This window comes from Leptidea sinapis, chromosome 15 (genome assembly GCF_905404315.1).
Source record: "Leptidea sinapis chromosome 15, ilLepSina1.1, whole genome shotgun sequence".
NCBI lineage: Eukaryota > Metazoa > Arthropoda > Insecta > Lepidoptera > Pieridae > Leptidea > Leptidea sinapis.
This window is the reverse complement of record NC_066279.1, coordinates 1,937,541-1,963,596: the sequence shown is the minus strand read 5'-3', so window position 1 is coordinate 1,963,596 and position 26,056 is coordinate 1,937,541. Positions and strand designations below refer to the sequence as shown.

At 35.9% G+C, this 26,056-nt stretch overlaps 1 long non-coding RNA gene across 1 annotated transcript in view; it reads right to left on the bottom strand.

Annotated features, from left to right (window-relative positions):
* The window catches only part of LOC126968443 (uncharacterized), a 126,584-nt gene that overhangs the window by 77,543 nt on the left and 22,985 nt on the right, over positions 1-26,056 (bottom strand). The window contains exon 2 of the long non-coding RNA XR_007730208.1: positions 6,003-6,029. This is a non-coding gene — a long non-coding RNA (uncharacterized LOC126968443). The remainder of the gene's footprint in view (positions 1-6,002; positions 6,030-26,056) is intronic.

Sequence of the window (26,056 nt, the reverse complement as noted above, 5' to 3'; positions counted from 1 at the left end):
ACGTAGGTACAACAGGTACATAATATAACACAAGTGTTCTTTCACTATCACTTTTACATCGTAAACCACAACATCGCACCATATTTCCTTCGATTCTACTTAAAATTGTCATTGATGTTGAATAAATAGTGGACATTTCACACGTTTCACAACAATAATAGCTATTTTTATAGACGCAAATAAAAGTAAACAAAATATCTATGCAGCGCTGTCAAGTTTGTTTAGCACACCGGGTGTGCTGACCTTGAAAAAACCGGCACGAATGGCGAAACAAAAAATCTAATCACTCTATCTCATTTCTTTACATAAGACTCGCATAAGTTTTTCTTTTTCTCGTGTGAGTGAGACGGAAGCTATGAATTAGTCTAGTTAACTATACTGGGTCTATGGTAAATAGTTTCTTCCATTTATCGATGTTTACTGAGGTTGTCTTCACTAGTTTTAGTACCGCAGACTCTCGCTACATGGCCAACAGCGCCAAAATGGCGAATATCAAACAGGCACAAAAGCATTTTGACAGCCGCCAGTCCAGTGGAGGTCAGTGGTGACAGCAGATAGTATTATACGGGAATTTTCAAACGTCGAACTACAGCTGTTGTGATGACGTAAGAAATTGATCTCCAAATTGTTCGGCTTATAGTCGAAGTTTATCCTAAGCCGTCGTAATGTTGGACTTGAGCTAAAGCTTAGCTCGTACTCAAAGCGATGTTTATAAATTCGGGCTTCAACTTAGCTCTCAAGATGGGTCTGAGTAGTCTAATTTCGCTCTACAGATCTCAGCCTTAGGAGGTTATTTTTTTTTTTCATGGAAGTGTGAACGGGTCACCTTATGTTAATTGATCTCCGCTGCATACAGTCTCTTGCATCACCAGAGGTATCATAGAAGCTTTGATGGTATTTTAGAAAGGCATACGCACTTTTTTGTAGGTTTGAAAATCATAAAATAGCTTGGTTTTACGTGGAAACAAGTTCCTTGGGAACCATAATGTAGAAGAACGCCAGAAATCCAGATGGTGGGGATGATATCCTAAATTGTGGCGTGTCGAAGGTGGAAATGAGCGGCAGGAATCAGGTCAAACAGCTCTTCGGAACAGTCCCGTGATCAATGCGGTAGAAGACTCACAATAAAGCGACGTCTCTCGTGACAAGTGATCTCACAGTACACTGGATCCCTGACAATTCGAACAGCTCTGCTGTGCACGCAGTCAAAGGTTTTAGCTGGTCCTGGGATGCGCCAGATAAGAGATGACAGCAATACTCCATATGTGGCCGGACCTGCGCTTTGTAGAACGCTAGAATGTGGGCCGGCTTGAAGTAAGGCCGTGCTCTATTTATGACGCTGAGCTTCTTCGAAGTCAAATTGGGTTTGTCATCCAGATGGCCGCGGAATTGGCAATCACTCGAGATTTAGACACCAAGTATTTCGATACTAGATTACGCATTACGCGAGCGGGAAGTGTTATCGAAGAACGGTGATACGACAAATGGTTTTTTCTGTGCCAATTTGAGTCTTATTTTTTTTATGGAAAAAGGAGGACAAACGAGCGTACGACTCACCTGGTGTTATCTGATAAGCGCTGCCCACATACTCTTGCAACACCAGAGGAATCACAGGAGCATTGCCGGACTTTAAGGAAGGTGTTAAGAGTAAGAGTGAGAGGAAATGATTGTTGCTCGAGGCGTAATTTCCACAAGGGGCGGGTTCGTTTCAAGCCTCGTCCTCTTAAACAATGGTATAAATTTTTTTAAGCTAATAATTCTCAAAGAGCGACACCGTTTTGGTTGGCATTGCAACGGAGATAGCACAGCGGTGGTTTTTTTTATGAAAATCAGGGACGAGATGAGCAGGACATTCAGCTGATATAATGCAGTACTGCTCAGTATTCTTGAAAAACCCAAAAATAAAGAGCGGCACTACAATTGCGCTCGTCACCTTGAGACATAAGATGTAAGTCTCATTTGCCCAGTAATTTCACTAGCTACGGCGCCATTCAAACCGAAACACAATAATGCTTACACATTACTGCTTCACGGCAGAAATAGACGCTTTTGTGGTACCCACTAACTACCCGACATCCTGTGCAAAGGAGCCTTGTGATTTCTTACCACCAGGTGACAGAACCACATAAAAGATATAAAAACAATAACAAAATATAAGCTAAGCGAATTAACAAAACGAAAGTTTATCTGCATAACATCTAAAAGGTTAAACAATAACTGGATAAAGAACCTTGTCGTAATAAGGGCGCCGTAGCTGCCAAGAAAGTCATTATGCCGATAATAAAAGATTTATTGTGAAAAAGTTCCACTTTACGCCAACGTTCGAACTATATAATTTACAAGTTTTCGTTCTCGTTTATAAATGTTTATACAATTATGTGGGTTTCATTTTCCAACCTTTATTTATTCCAAATTTAATGTTGACCAACTGAAATTAAACCTCCACTCACTGTTAGTTTTCACTACCGGGCCAAGTCGGTCTATATGGTAGTAAGTACTTAGTCTATAGTGACACATTATCAGGCTGTCAGATAGTCTATACGCTAGAACTTTAGAATTTTCTGAGTCTATGGCACTGACCTCTACTATATACCACTGGACCGGCGGCTGTCAAAATAATTTTGTGCCTGTTTGATATTCGCCATTTTGGCGCTGTTGGCCGCAGCGAGAGTCTGCGGTACTAAAACTAGTGATGACAACCTCAGCAAACTTCGATAGATGGTGGGGAACTATTTACAAAAAAATGTGTACTTTATTACGTTGATTCTTGAAGTAGGTATAAATAACACGGAAAATGGACGAAATTAATTCAAAATGCAAAAAATACTTCAGAGTATTGTACGTTCCTTCGCAGCCATTTGTATTATACGTCAAAATTAGTTCTCTAGACGCTCGCGAGTGGCGCTTCAAAAAGGCACAAAAAAATTGCTGTCAATCATATAGAACAACCTGTCCAGTGGTATTTATACAGGTCAGTGGGGTATTCTATTTCAGAACGCCACACATGGAGCAAATATACTGTAAAATGAAAAAAAACTCTCTATTTTGTAGGACAAATCGTTTCACGAAAACAAAATATAAGTAAAAATTTGTCAAATACCTGAAAATCTTTATAAGACAAGAAAATATTTTTATAACCATTGATATCTGAATCTGTACCTAAGAAACGACGAACGATAATTTTCCTTATAGATAAGACATAAACCACATTTATTTCCTGCCTGGTTCAAGCGAATGTTGAATAATAAATAGGCTTCACTGGGTTATTCTTGAGACGGCTTGTTACCGCAAAATTTTATGTCCTATTTTAATATTTTATTTTTTGGGTATTTTAACCCACTGCGCAACGTATAGGACAATGTCATTATCCATCTATGTATGTATGTTTGTTTCTTTGTGACGCTATAGATACCAAACGCATGGATCGATCTTGATGGTTCTTACATCAATCGATGTTAGTTTCTGATGTATCATATATTTTAATCATGAGAATTGAGTTTTTTCTTAATGTTTACCTTAAAAACGATGGCTAAGTCATTACTGTAGTCGAATATTAAAATAAAATATTAAATTTTAATTTTCAAGAATCCTGAGGGCAGGTATAATGGGCAGGGCGTATCAATTACCATCAGCTGAACGTTCTGCTCGTGTCGTCCCTCAATGTAATAAAAAATCCCATACTCTGATTCTACTTGTTCTTAGTCTTAAAAGACTTCTTATTGTCAATGAAAGCATATAATTTTCAAGAAGAATCAAACTTGCAACGCAATATATTTTGTGTCATTAAAAACTAACTAAGAAGTCCTTAGGAACATCAACTCTTACTTAACCAAGTGAATTTTAAAGGATCCCACATAGTCCCACATAATGTAGGCATCGTGTCCATTTGAATAGTTTATCGTTAAAGGGACCCATTGAGGTTTTGCTCCAATGGAGCCCTAATCGACCGCCTTGTTTACTAAAGTGCGATTACTGTGTGCCCTCACAGTAAGCGGTAAAAACGCTGCAAAATAAATCCTATCTCACATTACTTTGTCGACGGTGCACATAAAAAATAGGGTATATATTTTTATCTCAATATATTTAACAGTTCCCGTTAAATCGCCATATATATATTGACTTTAACTGTTCAGGACTCTAGAAAGCTAGTATTAAGCATAGAAACGTTCCATTAATTCAAGTGAATAAAACAATTGAAACTTTAAATTATGTATAATGCCATTTGTTCCATTAAATGAAATTGTGCTAGTAATATTGTGTATTTTTACATCAGTCAACTATCAAAAGAAAGATTCATTTTTGGTTACTACCACTACATTACTTTAAACATACATATACATTATTAATGATGTCTTGTTAAAACTTGTAAAATGCTGAGTCTATAAATATTTGTCGACTGGTGATCATTTCCAAATCTTTGGTTAGTAAGTGATTTTTTAAATTATTTTAATACCAGAATCATCTTTAACATTATAGGTTAAATAACCTATATAATATTACATATATGTCTTCTAGTGTATTGCGTGTACTACTCAAACTCTACTCTCTTCTGATTAGGATGGCAGGATCGTCAAAGAAGGAATTCCAAGGTAATAATACTTAAATTGATTTAATTCATTAACACTGAGGTACAAATAGCTAGGTGTGTCAACATCGCGCAAGGGAACAATTATTGTAATTATTTCAGTTAGTTATAATTTGAATGTGTATATAATCTTTTGTTTCTGTATTTGTCTCCAATAAAGTAAATAAACAACCGGTCATGCAGGTCAGTGTTCTTATCGCGCCAAAACAGTGTAATGTAAACTAAATCGCTAATATACCCGCTATCATAGACACCACACCCCACAAACTGCCGACTCATCGACGTACTCCTATATAGCACAGTCCGCGTTTTTCATGTAAATATTAAAATTTACTCTCGTATGACATTAACCTGCCCTTTTCAATTTTTGAACCCTTTTCATGTTAGCAGAAATGGCAAGGTTGAGGCAATTTTCGGAATAAGAGTAACTTTTATATTAGTTACATACAATTTTTGCCAAATAATAGTGATAATAGTTTGAAGAGTTTTCGAATAACTTTTTTTTTACATTTATTAAATTTGTATGGTAACATGCATTACTCATTTAAGAGCGTTAAAAAACCACATTAGAGCCACAATGTCTACTATTTAAGTTTTTTATTACCGAGTTGCTTTTTTATGAAAATAAGGGACGAGACGTGCAGGACGTTCAGCTGATGGTAATTTTTCTTGACATTATTTGACATTATAAGATCACGATATATGATTGCTTTTTGCTTAAACGCTTCAAATATATCTGATGATAGCAGCCGCTCAGGATTCTTGAAAAAACCCAGTTGCGCTCGTCACCTTGAGAGGTAAGATGTTAAGTCTCATTTGCCCAGTAATTTCACTAGCTACGGCGCCCTTCAGACCGCACAAATGTTTACACATTACTGCTTCACGGCATAAATAGGCGCCGTTGTGTTACCCATAATCTAGCCGGCATCCTGTGCAACGGAGCCTCAAACTGCTTTATTTTGTTAAGTGACATGACTTTGAGTGGTACAGATATTTGCACAAAAGGCGGCTACGAGGGTACCACAGCGTTTTGCTTTGAAGCATGTGTGCAAGCATTATTGTATTCTGTGTTTGGAAGGGCCGTTGGCTAATGTCACTTAGCATCTTCTTCTAAAAGGCACGGTGAACCACTTATTACCATCAGTTAAACTTCTTGCCACTTCCTCTCATAAAAATGGGGTTTCATATGATCTCTAGTGGGGATAACGCAGCGTCAATCCATTGGCCATTTTATTTTATTTGACCACAATGAGCGGATTCTGAACAACGTTGCGGTGCGGGTTGGGTGGTGGGTTGTTCTAATGAGCTACGACCATAAAGAATCTTAGCGGAATTACCACTTGATATAACTGATAACATTGAGATATTTCAAACCATATAATAATAAATATTTATATGCAAGATAAGTACAAGTTACCTGTGCTGCAGGTGTATTCCTTTGTATCTGTAACAGAAAACCATTTTAAGTTTTCAATATGATAAATGACTGAAGAAAGTACAGATTGATAACCAGTACTTCGGAATGGAATCTTGTGGAATGTAATTCTGTATGTGGTGTCACTCGGTTTTGTGGTGGACACACGTCGCTTGGTTTTGCGGATGTCCATGGGCGGTTGTTTCACCACTCCACATGACGTAAGCCTCTTGCCCGTTTGCCACCTCTTATAACGGCGTATGTCTATGGTAATAACCCTAAAAAAGCTATACTGATTGAAACGTTGGTTCAATCATCGTTGTACGTTGTAATAACGTTCGTAGGTATATGCTGTACGAATTGAAAATGTTTTTTCGTTTTACGAGCACTGTTGTGTGCCGGTACAGCCGAAGGGTACGTTAATTTACATTTGCGACCAGTAGTGAATTCCCAAACTGTGAGGTTACTTTTCATTTAAGTTTCAAATGCAAAGAATATTTTGTCGATGCGAGGGGCCATACCCCTTCAGAGTTCATTTACGTCTAAATCTGTCTCACGTCTCACTTTATTTTTCAAAAAAAAAATATTAAATGAAATATTTTAATTTATGTATTCAAAAAAAATATTAACACTGCAAGTATATTCGGGATATGTGTGTATTTGTTCATATACACCCGGAATATTTCACCAAAATGAAAGACCACTCTTCTAGGAACACGTGATAGCCAAACAAATTACTTGTACCCAATTATCAATAGACACTCCAAGAAATGTTTATTACTCGTACAAAGCGATAAAATATAAAATAAGTTACTCGACCATTTATAAGACACTTAAAACTAAATTAACAATATGACTAATAAATAATTATTTTTATTCACTAATCTCTTTCTCTATCTTTCTTAATCACTACTCAAATTTAAGGGAAATTGACATATAAATTATTATTACTGTTTTATTAGAATTTTATATAAACTTTGTATGACTTAGAGCCTTAGAAGTTTATATTACTTATTGGTTATGTTCAATTTTGTGTAAAATATAATGTTATACATACTAGATATATATTTGCATGACTTGTAGGTTAAGAGAATCTAAGATTAATTAAAATAATACCGATTCGAAAACTGACCTTATATGCAAATAAAGATTATTATTATTATCGCCCACAAAAGACTATGTAAAGTTTATGTTTGTTCCTGGAGTAACACAATATGATTATTTCATTTTCTATAAAATCGCTAATGTGCCCTTGTGTATTACCAAAAATATATTGACGGTCAAAAGTTAAAATATTTTTTCTTCAAATGTTTCTCTCAATGATAAATATGATACCTTTTCTGACTTGTTATAATTAATTGAAAATTCCCCGATAAATATAAAATTGTCTGTTTGTATATTTAAATAACAGATTTTACTAATTGCTTGTAAAGAAAAGGCTCGATATTTGTTGAAAATAAATTATGATTACCGAGAATTTATTTAATTATAACAAACCAATGGATCTTATGTCGATAAAACGAACCCTCAATATCTAAAAATATTTAAAAAAAAAAAATCTAGTTTTTAAAAAAGCATCAATCAATCAGTATCAATATGTAATTAATTGTCAAAGTAATGCAAATACTTTATTTGTATTAATCTTAGGTTTGTCCACACTGTGCATTTTTATTTTCACTTTCGTTTTCATCTTTCTATTCAACTTTCGTTAGGCGCTTTCATTCATTATATGCATTAACAAAAGAAATTCCAAAATAGTCATTAAGTTCAGTCTTAGTTTCTGTCAGCTTTTGGAAACATGTGCGAGAAAGAGAGAACATTTAGCCAGCTAGCCAGAACTTGCAAGCCATCGTCTCTTTACTTTATTTGGCTAAAGTTTATTATTTCGATCCTAAAGTTGTGGAAACCTCTGTAATCCTTAATAAACTGCAATGTTATATATTTTTCTTTGTCCGCCATCTTGTTTTTGAACACTGTGGCACAGAAATCTACCCGACTCGGGAAAATGGATATCACAGTGAGCGCATCGCTTTTAACTGTCATCGGGTATGCGTTAGATGCATGCCTCACGTGCTCTGTTGACAGCGCTATGACGCATGCCCTTGATGAACAAACTAAGGCACAGTGTGGACAAAGCTATAAGAAGAGTCAAAGAACTTATAAGTTGATAATAGTACTTGTAGTTATTTAAAGTTTATAATAGTACAATAAAAAGAGTACGGGCAGCCTGATTAGATTATGATTATTTTATAGCAATACCGATTACAGTACAATATTGTATATTTTATTAAAAAGAATGCTGGGAGAGTTTCTTGCGCCGCTTCTTCTCTATCAGAGCGCCATTTGTTTCTAAAGCGGTGGTAGTGTTTGAAGTGACTTCAAAAATAATTATAAAGAAATCTATTTTGAGAAAATAAATACCTTTTTTGCCTTTTAGTATTTTTATTCAAGTTTTATAACATAGTTTTTTAAGATTCTTGCCCATGCAAAACAGAGTGTATATAATGATTAATCTTTAATAAACATTATTCGCTTTAGCTTTCTATACTTGTTCTATGTAAACTTATTCTTATAAAGGGAACCAAAGTCTTCGTATGCATGAATTAGATCATTAATACAAAGATCTATCCATCCATCTTAAAAGATGACACTGTACAATGAACCTGTCAAATCACAAATTTATCAATAGTTAACTGCCTTTTAACTACCGTTTCACAATTAAATAATAGGTCATTAATATTTTATCACTATGTTCAAAACTTCCGACGACAGAACCGTGAAGTTTGACTCCTAATTAGCCATAAATAGTATTTTTACGAGCTCATAAAATCGGTTGACTGTGTAAGATTATTGCGTAACTTTCGATGGTAAAACAGTAATTATTGTACTATGAGTTTTCAAGAGCAGAGAGTATATTTAAGAGAGACGTTTTAAGTAAAAAGTTCATGTAAGCGGACATTTGAATATAAACACCATTTGTTTTATCACAGCTTTTCGACAACACTTCCATTAATCGCCTCGCCTAGTATTGGAATATTGGGTCTCAACATCTGGAGTAGTAACCAATTCCGCAGTCATCTGGAAGGCAAAGGCAAATTGACAAGGGGGGGGTTCGTAAGTAGAGTAAAGGCAATCTCACAGTATACTCGTAGTGCTCTTCAAAGCGCATGTCCGGCCACACATGGAGTATTGCTGTCATCTCTGGCCTGGCGCACCCCAGTAACAACTCAAACCATTTTCAGGTGGGCAACGCAGAGCTGCTGGAATTGTCGGGGAACCAGTGATCAGTGGACGTTTTGACGTTACGTAGAGACGTCGCTTCACTGTGTGTGTTTTATCGCATCTATCACGGGGAGTGTTCCGAATAGCTGACCTGATTCCTATCGTCAAATTCCACCTTCGCATCTAAAGAATTAGAATATAAATATTGAATATTGACACACTCTTACACAAATTATCTTGCCCCAAATAGGCATAGCCTGTACTATGGGTACAAGATAACGATATATTTAATACAATATTATACTTACTTAAACATACATAAATACATATAAACATCCATAACTCGGAAACAAACATTCATATTCATCATATAAATGAATGCACCTACCGGGATTCGAACCCGGGACCTCTAGCTTAGTAGGCAGGGTCACTAACTGGGCTATAGGGGTCGTCGAATATCATTTCCACCATCTTGATTTCTGACGTTCCACTACAGGGCGGTTTTCAAGGAAATTCTACACATACAACTATGGAATGGGGATCCTTGTGCAGTGTTTCCAAGACGATACGACCTGGGTACCTTTAAAAGAAACATGTACACTTTTCTAAAATGCTGTCAACTCTCCTGTGATTCCACTGGTGCTGCAGGGGAATGTGGGCGGTGGTTGGTTGCGTGGAATATATGTATTTATATTATTTAAGTGTATTTCCTACTATCCAACTCTTCTATATCTTCTTTAGGCAGCGTACAAGTCCACAGAGATGGCACTAGTGGTTCACAAAGTAGTTTACCAGTGGGAGGCTACTTTGCACAGGATGCCGGCTAGATTATGGGTACCACAACGGCGCCTATTTGTGCCGTGAATCAGTAATAAGTGTGCATTACTGTGTTTCGGTCTGAAGGGTGCCGTAGCTACTGAAATTACTGGGCAAATGAGACTTATGTCTCAAGGTGACGAGCGCAATTGTAGTGCCGCTCAGAATTCTGGGGTTTTTCAAGAATAGTGAGCGGCACTGCATTGTAATGGGCAAGGTATATCAGTTACCATCAGCTGAACTTTCTGATCATCTCGTCCCTTATTTTCATAAATAAAGAAGCCTTCAAATCCGCTAATTATGAAAGGTGAATCGAGGGACGGACATTGCTTTCAAAGTGTTGCTTGAGAGAGATCACGCGGCCGTCGCATGTAATTAAATGAGATTCGCGCAATCACCGCATAAACTTTAAACCTAATTAATAAATAAGGTAACCTGTGTATGTATCAATCATAGTGTTAGTTGGAGATCAGCTGGAGAGAGAACGAGCTCATCCAATAAGGTACGTTGCCTTCCTTCCGCAATATGTTATCCTGATTTAAGTACTTATATTACCTACTTATAATTTTTGAAACAACCAATACAGTCCACAAATTTCTGCACCACCCGAGGTGATCCCTTAACATTAGGTGACATATTTGTCCTCATCTTCCACAGACGTTCATGGGCATAATTTTACGATTTTCTGTGATTAACGCGAGTGTTACACATAGAAATAAATAGTTATTTATGCAACTGTTGTGTAGTAAGTGAAGTAAATTAAAACACGACTGTGGGTTTATCATACGAGGCGAAACCGAGTATGATAATAGTGTCATATGAGTGTTTTAATACCTAATTATCAACAGTTGTATACAAGACTTTATCTACACCCAAAATTTGAATCCGCTAAAAGATTGTGAAACAGTTATCTTATTGCCAATATTAAAACAGCCAGTCCTAGTAGTAACCTAATATCATCCATTACTGATTATTTACTAATAAACTAAGTATAAATGAAAGATTTATTTATTTTAATAAAAATTTACATTTTGTATAGTGCAATTATTAAAATTCACTTGAATATTATGCTCTTTTGCAGCGTTTAAAATATCGGGCGGTGTGCTGTCAAAACTTGAAGTGTGTTGATAGTGTGTAACACGCGTAAACGAAAATATTCTTTTTTTGAAATTCATACGGATACCACGCATCGAACAATAAGAATGTGGCTGTCTGTTGAAACTCTTTGCACATGAAGGGATTGAAAAAATAAACAAAAAATGTCGTTCTCCGAAATTCAGTACAACATGAAAAAAAAAAAAAAATCTCCTTTACTATACTTTAAAAGTGTTTTATTTAAAACATTTTACGACCTAAATGAACAACCAATTATATTTTAAATATAGCACTGTTAGAAGTATAGTACTCTGACAACAATTTCTGAAAAGGAAAATAATTCAAATCGATTTTATTCCTTTTTTATTATATACATAAAGTTAATTTTGACCCGAACGGATTCGCGGGTCATATAAGGGTAAAGTAATATTCCGGCGTTTGAACTTTGAAACTTCAATAGACTCGAGGATACCAGTCAAATATAAGAATTATGTATTATGTCTGAACAACTGCTTGAAGATTGAATTACTTATTATTCCATATTATTTAATATTTGATATTGAAATTAAATATGTGGGTATGTTTATGTACAATCTTAATATATATATATATTTCTTTTGTGCGTCTGTTGTAACTGAACTCCTCCTAAACGACTGGACCGATTTTTTTTGTGAGTTCCAGTGAATTTGAGATTGGGTTAGGTTCTCAATCCCGTCCATATAATATAATTCTCTTGCTCATGTGTATGTTAGTGAACTCCTTCTCACAGCTGGAACGATTTTTCAAATTTAAGACGTGTGTACAGGACAACGTCTGTCGGGTCCACTAGTAGTTATATATAATATAACGAGCTGTCCCGATAGATTCTGAGAGTAGATAAAAAATATGATGTAAGTATTCGGGAATAATGTAATCTAAAGCTATCGGAAATGTGTAATCATACTGAATTAGTTAAAAATGAAACAAAAACGTATTTCTGAATGATTCACATTGACGTTTGGCTTTCCACAACCGCGTGTTTTGCAAGAAATTTCTTGCCAAACACAGCCACTTTGTTGAATCAATTACCGGCTGCGGTTTTCCCGAACCGATGCGACCTTCAAGAAAAGAGCATACTCCCACCTTAAAGGCCGGCAACGCATTTCTTGATACCTGTTGTTGCGGATGTACATGGGCGGTTGCCACACCTCTCCCCATCCCGTGAGCCTCTTGCCTGTTTGCCCCCTCTTATATAAAAAAAATCATACCATTCAACTACTGTTCTTTGTTTGTAGTTATACGGTGTGGGGGAGGATCGTATCGTATCAAGCAATTATAATATTATGGTGTAAAAGAGTTAAATATCCAACTTACTTAAAATTTTATGGATTAACATGATATTTTTCTAAGCAGCTTTTGCATAAAATAGTTATAGTTTTCTTAAGGGATACACATATTATGCCATCGCGGACTTTTCTGTAGACCTATATAATATACACAATTCTATCACACATTATATTGTTGTATATCAAATATATACAGCGTTTTTGTTGAAAGCGTCCAGGTGCCTTTATTTTTTCCGACACCTCTAACAAATATTGTCAATTTATTCAGAAACGTAAACATAAACTTATCAAATTACATACGTTCCTAATGTAACTCCTCAATTATCAAAATAATACCTTCCTTGAGGAACCAGAAAATCGGTGCAGTAGTTTTTGATTTTATCGCGAACAGACAGACAGACGGGGTGGAGGACTTTGTTTTATAGCATGTAGTGACAAGCTGCCTGATGCGCTTCGCTTCACCGTAACTATGTTCGGAGTGGACATATAGCATTTATATGTATTCAGTTTCATTTCAATTGGCCCAAAAGTTCTCGAATTTTAGGTGAACATACATACACACTAAAGCTAAATTAATAATAATAAGAATATAACTTTTACGCCAAAACGTTACGAAAAAATACAGTTACAATATTAATCGCGTTTTAATTCTTTACAAGCATTTTATTCGAATAATATGAAACACTCGCGTTAATAAAAGAAATGACCAATCACCACGGAGCCCCGGTTTGACCCTCGACCACCACGTATTTGGGTTTCGTATTCGAATGTCCGTTCTTTGACGCTTTACAAGATTGGTGACCCGTATGTTTATCAGAGTACCGGAACCCCTAGAATTTGTTGTTTTTATGTGAAAAAATGTAATGGTCGTAAATGATACAGAATTTGTGTCGTATTTTCGCGCATTCGGACAAATATTAGTAATTTAAAACGTGGTATTTCAGACAAAACGATGAAACTTTGTTAACCTCTCTTATAAAATCGTTTTGTATCTTACATTCACTTCCATTTTAAAGAAAAAGTCCATAATAATGTTTCAAGCAGGTAAGTTGCGTAACGTTAATTTATATTAATTACGAGCTGACCCGGCAGACTTCGTACTACCTAAATCGATAAATAAAAGACCTAAACTTTTGTGTAAAATAAACTTAAAACAAACAAAAGGAATCCTTTTTTATGTGTTATAACCCGTGTTTTAAGGAAGTTTATTTTACCTATTTAGAAAGTTAGAAATATATAAAAAATTCTTATTAGTTATTCATTTTAACCTATAATTTTTCTTTCATTTCTGAACGACGGGGGACACGACAAAGGAAAACCAAAATTGTTGTTTTTATTTAAATCCGAGAATTTACATGTTTATTCAAACCCTTTAAACCTTCCCTGGACTTCTACAAATAATTCAAGACCAAAATTAGCCAAATCGTTTCAGCCGTTCTCGAGTTTTAGCGAGACTAACGAACAGCAATTCATTTTTATATAAATAGATAGGTACGTAATGTTTCTTTCTGAAAGGCACATTTTCTTAATACGCGTTATATATTTGTAGTTACTTTTGAATTTTATCACTTCAATATTTGCTCTTTGGTAAATAAAAGGTTAAATAAATATTTCCAAGTACACTCACCGATTACTTAATATTTCATAATTTAATACAATTAAAACTTCTATTCGATTCAGAGCCTCTTGCTCCTAGACAAACGATGATTACAGGCCAGGTTTATTATTTTAGTTTGCTTGACAAGCTACGTCTTACGCTGGCGATTTGTATGTCACTTTGTGTTATTGTGCGTGCATTACTCCAAAAAGAGGTTAAAAGGCATAAAAGGCATTTATATTCTCAAAATTGATTCCTTTTGGAATTCTATTTGATGTCATTTCTAATATACTAGATACTACTACCGCTTCGGAAACAAATGGCGCTCTGTAAGAGAAGAAGCGGCGTAAAAACTCTCCCAGCATTCTTTTTTTGCGCTTTTTTAAATAAATATACAATATTGTACTTTTATTGCTATTGCTATAAAATAATCATAATCTAGTCCCAAGCTGTGGAAATTAAATCACATTAAATCAATTCAGCTGTGGAGTAGTAGGTTTTACGATTAACTGTCAAACTCAATTTTTTTATATTTTCACAGCTGTCACAGTCTATCTAGACGTATAAATGACCTAAGAAACGTTCGTATAAATTCGAAAATCGAAAACTCTTTATTATATGGATATACTAGCTGACCCAGCAAACATTGTATTGCCGATATTTAAATCGCTATACAAAAGTAACTGTTGATCGTAGATGGGTGAAAATTGAAGTTGTATGTATTTTTAATGTTGACTCATAATCAAACAAATTTAAAAAAATGTCAAAAAAATAAAAAATAAATTCTTGTGGACCACCCTTAACATTTAGGGGGATAAAAAATGTGCAGTCAAAATTTCATGAGAATCGGTCAAGACGTTTCGGAGGAGTTCAATGTTTAACACCATGACACGAGAATTTTATTTATTGGATATATATACGAAATTGATAGAAATTTACACCTTTTTTAAATTTCTTTTGCACAAGGAATCTCAGTTAACAGGTTTTCAAATAACTGAATACCATTGAAATGTCCGCTGGCTCGTTACAAGGGAAAATAATGCAATTAAACCAAAGTAATTCTGTGTGGAATTACAATTCCACGCCTTTCGGAATTGGCTTAACGAGCTGTAAAAGAAATAACAGACAGGTTATTTTAATAAATTTTTGGGTGTCGATTACTGAAATTGGAAGCCTTTTCGGGTCGGCACGTGAGGACCATCAAAGAAAGCGCAAACAGAATTTATATTAATTTCATTACTGGAAATATTGTGCGGAATATTTAATACACAAATAAAATTTGAAAACAAAATTTTATTTGTGTATTAACCAATGTAAGTGAGGGTGAGGTGAGTCACTTTAAAACATAACAAATTGTTCAGATTTACAAGAGCGACTTATCAAGTCAATTTCCTAATATGCAAATATTGGGGTTGAGCAGGTTATCAACTGTAAAGTAGGTGCTGTAGATGAAGCCACAACATGAGAGTCGAACAAAGCATAAAAGATTTTATGACGATACGTCACTCGAACGGTTAGCTCAGTTCGAAGAGCATTCGCACGGAACGCGAGAGGTCGTGGGCTCGAGTTCCTCATCGTTCATTAAATTTTGTTTTCAAATTTTTTTTGTGTATTCATCCCAAAAGTGAGGGTTATCACTTTAAAAGCATAACAAATTATTCGGAATATTATAACCAACGGATTTTTGTCAAAAAATTTCGGGCCAGTTTCAGTGATGGACTAAATTTGGAGTTTACTTAGAGGTACGACAGATACCGTTATAAATAACCAAATTAATTTATTTATTACTAAATCCAGCAACTCCCTACAGAATTTACAAGAAACTCATGCAAATGTAAAGCGAAAAAAAAAGATTAGTCCCATCTCTTTACGTTCAGTAGTTTTTGCGTTTTTGCACCTCAAACTAAGGTAATTTTCATTTAATATTCATGTTCTATAATACATAAATTTCTGGACGTCCGAGCCTTGCTTGGATTTTTAAGAATGTACAAAACTTCAACAAAAAAACTATAGGACACCTGGATTCGAACCGGGGTCTTTTGCTTTCCGGATCACCCAATGTCTCATCTGTGCTATTATAGTATTGTATATAGTATCGAAATTTCTTTGTATTCTAATGTTATTTTAGCTATTTCTCATTAAAACACAAATAAAACAACATTTTTTAAAATTGAAACTAGATCTACAGCTAGATCGATTTCCCGCCCCCGAAACAAAAATCTGCAAATAAGAAAAGAATAGAAAAAGCAAAGAAGAATTGAAAGAGATAATGAATATAACGAAAAAACATATATTTAATTCTTATTTTATTCTAGATATCTACGAGTATTGTCTATTTGGTCTGTTGCTTTGTTCCTTTGTACACACATCACGTACAAGCCACTTATTGAAATCAAAATTAAACTACTTACTAATTACTTAATTAATTACAAAGAATTGTTGGGATTAACAATACGAATTAACTTTAGAAACAAATATATAAAATAACTAGCTGACCCAGCAAACGTTGTATTGCCGATATTAAAATCGCGATATAAAAGTAACTGTTCATCGTAGATGGGTGAAAATTTGAAGTTGTATGTATTTTTTAATGCTGACTTATAATCAAAAAAATTTAAAAAAAAAATGTCAAAAAAATTAAAACAAAAAATTTAGCGTGGACCACCATTAACATTGAGGGAGATGAAAAATAGATGTTGTCCGATTCTCAGACCTACCCAATATGCACTCAAAATTTGATGAGAATCAGTCAAGCCGTTTCGAAGGAGTTTAACTACAAACACCGCGACGTGAGAATTTTATATATTAGATAAAATGTTTTCTTACAAAATCAAAAGATTTTATTCAGCTATGTCAGACATTTCATAGCATTAATAGATATAGACAGAGCTATCGGTCTTATTACACATACTACACTTTTAGATACCACATTGGGAACGCACACTTATATAAATCCACATTAGTCATTACCGATTGGTTATAATATGCTGTGATTATTACCCGACCAATGAGTATTCAATACCCAGTACCCGCTTACCTCAGTTGGTTGACAGAATTTTTTACACGGAGAATATATTGGTATTTGTCTACTGTGCTATACGGTCGATGCACAGCTTGTAGATAATGTATATTTTCGTCTCTATTATATATTAATTTGGTTATTAAAACTATCAAACAAACGTTATGCGCAAAATTCATACAGAACTGTGCGAGACCCCAAGGGGATCTCGGCGTTAGCTCCACTATAAATAATAATAAATAATCCATAAATAGATGGAAAGGAGCCGGTACTCTCTCGGTACTCAACTCCTCGGTTACTATAGTTAGGACAAACATATGAGATTATTATTGTAAACAAAGTTTCAGGGCTTGAAAACATTTTTATTTGAATAAATTATCTCAACTCGTTGGCCTTAGTATAGACGAATTAGTAATGGAGAGCGGAGTGTCCCTTTTGCCCGCGTCGTCTGCGTCTCTGAACAGAACTGATTCGCTCGGTGCCGAATCGAATAGGGTACTCGTATTTAGGCGTTCACGAAATAATTTCTTACTAACAAAAACAAACAACATCTGAAATTTAAATAAAGCAATTCTAAAAGAGACACGTGTAATTTTAATTGTGTTTTTGCATTAGTTGACCCGGTTTTAGTTTTCCAGATCTCGTTTTCAGGGGGACTGCAGATGAAATGAACGTGTTAACTAAAATTCGTGGGTAACACTGAAAATGTTTTGAACTGGCTAGTTAGAAACATTGCTAATGAAAACTTTTTTGGATTTCAGTTTTAGAACTCTTTGGTAAGCTAATGTAGTATATTGCATTCATTTGTCATTTGTTTTTGTGAATTGGCGACAAATCTAAAACTCTTGTTACACGTGAGAATGAACCTAACACGAGAAAATTTTCGGTCAATGATTTATTATGACTTTCGTTGTGGACTTACTCCACAACAAAGCTATGATAGGCAGCATTTCTTAATCAAGCCCCATCTCGTACCACTATTTACAATTGGTTTGACGAGTTTAAGCGTGGACGTAGCAATCCCAATGATGATCCGCGTGAGGGACGTTCTTTAACAGCGACCACTGAAGATAACATCAGTGCTGTGCGACGCATGAAAGAGGAAGATAAGAGAGTGACCTATCAGCAGATACGGGCAAGCCTAGGCATTGGAATGATTCAAGTTCAAAAAATATTACACGAATATTTAGGCGTCAGGAAGATTTGTACCAGATGGATGCCCCATACTTTAACCAACGACCAGGAACACCTTCGCATGGACTGGTGTCACCAAATGTTAGATAAGTTCAACGGCGGTGACTCAAATGCTGTATTTGACATCGTCACAGGTGATGAAAGCTGGATATATTGCTACGAACCCGAAATCAAAAGACAATCAGCTCAGTGGGTGTTTCCTTTCGAGGATCGGCCAACTAAGGTAAAGAAAGGAAGAAGTCAAGGAAAAAAGATGATTGCCTCATTCTATGGTCAGAAAGGTCATTTCGCGACAGTTGTGCTACAAGATGGAAGAACAGTTACTGCAGACTGGTATGTCAATCGCTGTTTGCTTGTTGTCCTGGAAAACATTTGACAGCAGCGCCTTCGAAGCAGGATCCTCCTTCATCAAGAAATGCTTCAGCGCACACCGCAAAACGGATTGTTGAATATTTGACTATGGCAGGTGTCGAGATAATGAGTGTGCACTTTTATTTATTCCCAAGAACTAAAAATAAAATTCGATGTATTCGCATTACGAGCCCTGAAGATGCGGTGAAAGCGTACGAAAATGCCATCGAAGAGACCCCTAAGTAAGAATGGGCCTTTCTCAGTGGTTCCATCGAATGTGACGATGCGTACAGAAGAACGGAGATTACTTCAAAAACGAATAAGAGTTTTGGCATTTTTATACATCAAGCCGTTTTTCATTTTCTAAACATTTTCAGTGTTACCTAGGAAATAATAAAAATGTAACTTTAACTCAAAAATCTAATGTAAAAACAGAGTTACAATTACATGCGTTTTAATCCTTTAAAAGTGTTTTATTTAAATGTGTAACACTCGCGTTAACCAAAGAAAATACTTACATCTGAAATGTACACTTTAAGAGATATGGAATAAATGGCCATATTATTATTATGTGATCTAACAATCAATGTATTTCACTCTTATTTACAGCAAACAATTTTATTCCCCCATAGCTGAGCATCTCATTACTGCTGGAAATAATTCAAACAAAATATAAAAACAATCCGCATAGCCCATTAGACGTTAACAAGGCTTTTATCGTTAAACCAATAAATAATTCAAGAGAACCTTTGACCTATATTCACAATTCAAATCAAATCAACCCTTACTAATTGTTTGGTTCCGAACAACTACTGTGGAATACTAATAATTCATGTATTAATTAATCTAAAATGGCAGCCTTTGGAACAGCAAGTATACATTAAAGGAATTAAATATCCACATAAAACTCTATACCTTACATGTCTGCCATTGTTGATCTGCCATTACGATACTGGACAGTTAAGGTCCCCCCTTTGTCTGTCAAAAAATCTGTTTATTTTTCTCTATTTCACATTATGTGGTCTCTTTCAATGACATATGCCAATACAATATCAAAATTGGCAAGGAACTGTTGTTAACACTTCGTACAATAAATATTGCTTTTACACAAATTATGTATTTATCAAGAGATGCGTTGCCTTCTTTTAATTTGGGATTATGCTATAACCTTGGTCCCTAAGTCGTATCGGTTCGGAAAATGGGTGCAACACAACGATATATTAGGCAGGGTCACTAAATCTTCAATTACATGTGTGACTTAATTTAAAACACTAAGATCCTTCACATATAAGGGATACAGGGATAAGTTTCAGCCACTGTCTTGTATGGGATTGTTTTCGACTTAGCTGTAAGTGTTTCCCGTTGGTATTTTCAAGGAGCATAAAAATATCTCCCTAGCCGCAGATGTCACGATGACTGATGAGGACGTTCATGTGCTCGGACGCGAGTTTTATGGATTAGATAGATTGCTTAAATAGGCCATCTATGTATTATGTGAATAATTTTTGAATTTTCATAATATTTATATTTAATACGCAATCAATAGACCACAACGAGAGCTGACAATCCCTACTAATATTATAAATGTGAATGTTTATTTGAAACGCTTTTACGCCGTAGCTTCTGAACCGATTTTCATGAAATTTGGTACAGCGATAGACTAGAGCTTGGGAAAGGACATAGAATTTTATCACGAAAATCTATGGATTTGTGAAAAACTGAAATTAAAAAATGTTGGGAACGGGAGTGAAAACCGGAACTGGAATAGGATAAGAGATAATCTTCAATTCAAAACTTGCTTATTATTTCTAAAAGCCCTTTATCTACGCGAACGAAGTCGCGAGCATCAGCTAGTTAAAATATAAGAGTCGTAGGTTCTTCAAGTCAAGTAATATTCTAAGCGGAACCTTGTGTGATGCAGTGAAGATAATTCATAATGCTTTTCCCTCCATTGGGCGCAATAATTTTATACTCAATGTAACGTCTCTGTTTTCCTTTTAAGTATCGGGTGATAAAATTAAACATTGGATGCGAATGATAGATATTTAGATACACACACTTTAAACTGAGATTTAGTTGTCATCACATTTTGGACTGTCTTGAAATATCGAAGCAAATCAAAAGACTCCTTAATAGCATTTTGAATTTTTTTTTACTAATACAATGTTATAGTAAAACTATGATAATCAAGATTATAGACTTATTAATCACTAAACTCAGAACTACACACACACAATGTGGCACCTACTCCCATAACAATTGGAAACTGTACTCTCGAAATTGTCGACGAGAACGTCTACCTCGGACAAACAATCCAGTTAGGCTGGTCCAATTTCGCGAAAGAGGTCACTCGTCGAATCCAACTCGAATGGGCAGCGTTCGGGAAACTCGTCTTCGTTAAATTTTCTCGTGCCAAATACCACAGTGTCTGAAGACGAAGGTTTTCAACCAGTGTGTGTTGCAAGTGATGACTTACGGTACGCAGACGTGGTCGTTAACTATGGGCCTTATGAGAAAGCTTATGGTCGCTCAGAGGGCAATAGAGAGGGCTATGCTCGGAGTTTCCCTGCGAGATCGAATCAGAAATGAGGAGATCCGTAGGAGAACCAAAGTTACCGACATAGTCCAAATGATTGCGAAACTAAAGTGGCAGTGGACAGGGCACATAGTTCGACGGACAGATAGCCGTTGGGGCAGTTAAGTCCTCGAATGGTGACCACGTACCGGAAGACGCAGTGTTGGTAGGGCAGCGCAGGACCGATCTTCGTGGAAATCTTTGGGGGAGGCCTTTGTCAGCAGTGGACGTCTTCCGGCTGATGATGATGATGATGAAACTTAGAACTGGCAACCCATTCTAAAAGATATAACTCAGATCTGAGAACAACTCGCACAAGGATCTGATGTTTTTTTTAACATAAAGCTGTATTATAATTGATTTTTCTTTAAAATGACTGGAATGAAAATTATCTTCAAAATGATGAAAGTAAAATATTTTCTTTACCTTTTCTTAAATATAGATTTAATGTTTTTATGAAAGAGGAGAACAAACATGTGTACCTGATGTTTAGTATTAAACGCCACCCACATACTTCTGCAACACCAGAGGAGTGACAGGAGCAAGGCTTGCCTTTTAGAAAAGTGTAACAATATTCATTTTTTATGATAATAAGGGAGAAGACGAGCAGAACGTTCAGCTGATGGTAACTCATACACCCCACCCAAAAAAAGCAGTTCAGGGTTCTTGAGAACTCTAAAAATTCTGAGTGGCACTACAATTGCACTCATCTCCTTGAGACATAAGATGTTAAGTCTCCTTTGCCCAGTAATTTCACTAGCTACGGTGCCCTTCTGACTGAAACACAATAATGCTTACACATTACTACTTCACGGCAGAAATAGGCGCCGTTGCGGTTCCGCAACTAGGCAAAGGAGCCTCCCACTGTTGGCTAATGGCGCTAGCTTCAGAAAACCTACTCTATTATGGTATAAAGCTGAAAGAAAAGAAAAAGAGATATAAACTTATTATTATTTATGTTTTTAATTAAAATATTTGATTCTATAACATTTGCAAGTTTACAATATAAACTTAACAATTTTAAATACTCCATTTCCACAAGAGATTCCGCCGAGCTCTATTTGAAATATGATGTTAATCCTTTACCCATTCACCGCTTTGGGGTTAAAAGTATTACTAAGTACAGGGGCGGATTGATACCTAAAAGTTTGGGGCTTCAAATAAATTTGTTACAATATTAGAGGTTGTATGAAGTTGCTGATTTGAACTGAAAAATTAAAATACGTATTTTTTTAATTTAACATATTTATACTATACAGGATATTATACAGGAACTATGTAGGTACCATGTAAAAAAGATTTTTTTTTATGGTATAGGAGGACAAACGTGCGTCCGGGTCACCTGGTGTTAAGTGATCACCGCCGCCCACATTCTCTTGCAACACCAGAGGAATCACAAGAGCGTTGCCGGCCTTTAAGGAAGATGTACGCGCTTTTTTTGAAGGTACCCATGTCGTATCGTCCCGAAAACACCGCACAAGGAAGCTCATTCCACAGCTTTGTAGTACGTGGAAGAAAGCTCCTTGAAAACCGCACTGTGGAGGACCGCCACACATCCAGATGGTGGGGATGATATCCTGATTTGTGGCGTGTCGTGCGAAGGTGGAATTCTGCGGCAGGAATCAGGTTGAACAGCACTTCGGAACACTCCGCGTGATAAATGCGGTAGAAGACACACACAATGAACCGACGTCTCTACGCAACGCCAAGTGATCCAGCCGTTTACAGAGCACTGCATTCACTTAAAAATCTCAAACCATGAAGGTTCTATGTCAATTCGAAGTACTTATTACAATGAAACGACAATTTCATACGTTAACCCCTATTATTTAAGTGCTATTTATCTCAATATTGTAAATACCTTTGCTGTGATATTTTTTTAAATCAGAGAATAAACGAGGCTTCGGATCACCAGATGATAAGTGAGCACGCTCTTGCAACACCAGAGGAACAAATTAATATTTCTTTTTCAAATAGTCAATAGGAATCTTCCTTAAAGGCGACAACGTACGATTCCGTACGTTCTTTGCGCAAGGCAATTAGCGCGTTGATCGTATTAAGTTTTTAAGCTATTGCATAGCTTCTATCGCGGGCCTTGAGCGTGGAGACCGAATCCAGAAATTCCGTAACGAAAATAACCTAACACTTACTTACTAGATATATATAGATATTTCGGCACGGTCATTACGGTTGCCGTGAAAGAGCGGTTATCACGTATGCTTTTTGTGCAGAAGGTCCCAGGTTCGAGCTTGGGGTACACCTTGATTTTTTTAATTTCCTTATTTTTTTTAATCATGATTTTTTAATTTTTATTGTTATGACAAGCATTTTTATTTAGTTTCACCTGTCCCGTTGTCTATCTGTAATCAAATATTGCAAGTTAAATTTTACTCACGTCCCGTTTGCTTTTTTAAAATTAATTTTATCAAAAAAAATACCGCATAAATAAAATAAATAAATAATTATAATTGCACAAGATGATAAAAAATGCTATGCAATAGCTTTACCGCGGCAGTCCCCGAGTGCCACACGTCTTTTTATTTTTTTATAATCTTTTTTTGAATTTTTATCTGTCTGTATATTTGTACTCACGTTGAAACTATTGCATCGAATTGAATGCAGATTTCACCGATGTTTTACTAGAATTAATTAAAATATTTGTAGAATACTGCATGATTACAAATATGATTATTTAATGATAATAAATTGATTAAAAAAAAACTTCATTTATAGAGAATAAAATATTAAATATTGTTATCGACTTTAACTAACTAAAGTATTCATATCTAAATAGGTACCAAGTTGTGTAGATCATTTTATTCTCATGCTGTTTTCAGCTACAATGTTTTATATAAAATCATAGATTCTTGAATTTGAACAGTCTTACTATTTTTCAATAGTCAAATGAAGCTACAGATTTGACGTCCAGAATCTGGCCAATTGTCAATAGGACTCGCACTCATGTAGGGATTTATAATACATCGGTGGACGAGTCCGACTCGCAGTTGTCAGATTATTTTACGATCGTCATTAGTTTAGTTGTTTTAATATTTTTACTGTGCTGTTTTAGCAGTAAAGAATACACGGATTGTTCCGAGGAGATGTTTCTGTTCTGATTTCTGCCGCTGTATTGCACCTGTGTAAGATAAAACGCATACTTCGCCATCGCCAATAGGATGAGTGCGGTTTTCATGGAAATATTACATAAATACATACATAAAATCACGCCTCTTTCCCGTAGGGGTAGGCAGAGACCACTTCTTTCCACTTGCTACGATGCTTACATACTTGTTTCGCTTCGTCCACTTTCCTTATTCCTTTCATACATGCTCTCCGGCTTGACCTGGCCTTTTTTCAAGACGTCCCTGATTTGATCTTGAAACGTCCGCCTAGGTCTACCCCATGGAAATATTTGCCACATATAACCAAACTAGGGAATGAGTGTGAACATCTATCGAAAAGGTTGGTAACGCTCTTGTGGTTCCTCTAGTGATGCAGGAGAATGAAAGCGGCGACGATCACTTAACATCAGTATCACAATACTAATGACAGAAGCATAACAGTAACCAGTGGGAGGCTCCTTTGCACCGGATGCCGGCTAGATTATGGGTACCACAACGTCGCCTATTTCTGCCGTGAAGCAGTAATTTGTAAGCATTACTTTGTTTCGGTCTGAAGTGCGCCATAGCTAGTGAAATTACTGGGCAAATGAGACTTAACATCTCATGTCCCTAGGTGATGAGCATAGTTGTAGTGACGCTCAGAATTTTTAGGTTTTTCAACAATCCTGAGGGGCACTGCATCGTAATTGGCAGGGTTTATCAATTACCATCTGCTGAAGGTCCTGCTCGTCTCGACCCTGATTTAAAAAAAAAAATCTCAGCTAAGCGGAGTGCTAGGATTGGTACGGCGTGGGGCAGCTAATTTAACTCGGATAGCAACCAGTCTCTGCGGCGCGGGCGTATGGCGTGGCACTGTATAGTTATGTCTTCCCAAGATTGCTAAGCGGCCGTATAAATCGTGTGTCTGTTTGCGTGCGTAGAATCCGGCGCTCTAGTATGAAGATAAAGTACTGTTCTAGAACGGTATTGCGTCAGTATGCTTGTTTGTTCTTCTGTTCCATAAATAAAGCACACTTAAGAATTTGTTATGTTTTAAAGTGATAACCCTCACTTCTGGGATTAATTACTTACGCGCGACCTCTCTTTACGTCACCCGAACGGTTGAATCAGTTGGAAAGAGCGCTCGCACGGAACGCGAGGGTCGTGGGTTCGAGACCCGTATCGTTCATAAAATTTTGTTTTTAAATTTTATTTATGTAATTATTCCCAAAATGACTTTCATCACTTTAAAACATAACAAATTGTTAAGTGTGCTTTATTTATTAAAATTTTATTTGTGTAAAGCACACTTACTTATTTTTTACAGCTCATAAATACGCACCCTTTGAGACAAACGGAAGTACAACAGCGGAGGATACGAAACTGTATAAGTCATACCGTAAGCCGTTATATTATGAATTAACCCTTAATATCGAGGTCACAGGCTAAATGTTCACTTCACTAGCTTTCCTCAAACGCGTCCATTTTCAGCAGAATATTTAAATTCGCATTATCAACGGGGTCAATGTAGCGTGGCCTTCCCGTTTATCTTACCCTTAAGTTATTGAGTTAACTTTACTTTTCATCTGAAGACATTAACATTTACATTCAAATTCAAATATTTTTATTCAATGTGCGATCTAAAATCACTGATTGAATGTTAAAACTACCACTCATTCGAAAATTTACTCTAAAGACCTGAGAAATACGTGCACTAGAAACTCCGCGGGCATCGTCTTTTTTTTTCAATAAAATTTCATTA